This window comes from Oreochromis aureus, unplaced genomic scaffold, assembly GCF_013358895.1.
Source record: "Oreochromis aureus strain Israel breed Guangdong unplaced genomic scaffold, ZZ_aureus HiC_scaffold_54, whole genome shotgun sequence".
NCBI lineage: Eukaryota > Metazoa > Chordata > Actinopteri > Cichliformes > Cichlidae > Oreochromis > Oreochromis aureus.
Window position 1 is genome coordinate 6,278 of NW_024108952.1, and position 1,223 is coordinate 7,500.

Consider the following 1,223-nt stretch of genomic DNA (forward strand, 5'->3'; position numbering starts at 1 on the left):
GCACCGCGTATCCACCTTGGACCTTGACCTCCAGCGGGCCCGAGGGACCCACATGCTCCCCTGCTCTAGTACCCCAGTAGCTTCTTCTCTTGCGGTTACATAGCACCGCGTATCCACCTTGGACCTTGACCTCCAGCGGGCCCGGGGACCCACACTTAAGCCCCTCCCACTAACAAAGCAAAACACCACTGGCAAAATCCTCATGCCCTGGTACTCCATGAAGTAAATTCAAACGTGCCCTGGTACACTGTGCAGAAACACTTTGCCACACACAGCGCCTCGTCGTGCATATAGTGCGACAGCTTTTTCCATGCCCTGGTACACTGCGCAGGGAGCACTGCGAAATACTCCCCGTACATATGGTGCGACAACATTTCTCCGTGCCCTGGTACACTGCGCGGGAGCACTTTGCTAAGTACTCCCGTGCATATGGTATGACAGCTTTTCCACATGCCCTGGTACGGGACCAGAAACACTTTACCACGTCCGCTGTCGCACCCTCCTCACTAGCTAATTGCTGATCTCCCCCACTTCCAGGGGGCCCCTCGGGACCACCATCACATCTTCCTGTCTCCCTTACGGCTGAAAAAGGTGCATGTTGCTCCACTGGCCCTGCTGCTGTTGTGTCTCCATTTGGCCGAGGGGGTGAGTCGGCCTCCTGTCTCCCTTACGGTCGGAAAAGATGTACTGCTGCTGCTGCTGCTGCTGCTGCTGCTGCTGCTGCTGCTGCTGCTGCTGCTGCTGCAGTGGCCCTGCTGATATTCTCTCTCCATTTGGCCGAGGCAGTGAGTCGGCCTCCCGTCCCCTGCGGTCGAAAAAGATGTGTGCTGCTGCTGCTGCACTGGCCCTGCTGCTACTCATATCGAGCATGGACTTTGCCCTCCAGCAGGCCCGGGGACCCATGCTCCCCTGCTCCAGTACCCCACTAGCTTCTTCTCTTGCAGTTACCCTCCACCCACCACATATCCAGCATGGACCTTGCACTCCCGCAGGCCCGGGGACCCACATGCTCCCCTGCTCTAGTCCCCACTAGCTTTCCTTTCTTGCAGTTCGCTCCACCACATATCCAGCATGGTCCTTGACCTCCAGCGGGCCCCAGGGACCCACATGCTCCCCTTCCCTTGTCCCCAGTAGCTTCTTCTCTTGTGGTTACATAGCACTGCGTCTCCACCATGGACCTTGACCTCCAGCAGGCCCGGGGACCCACATGCTCCCCTTCCCTT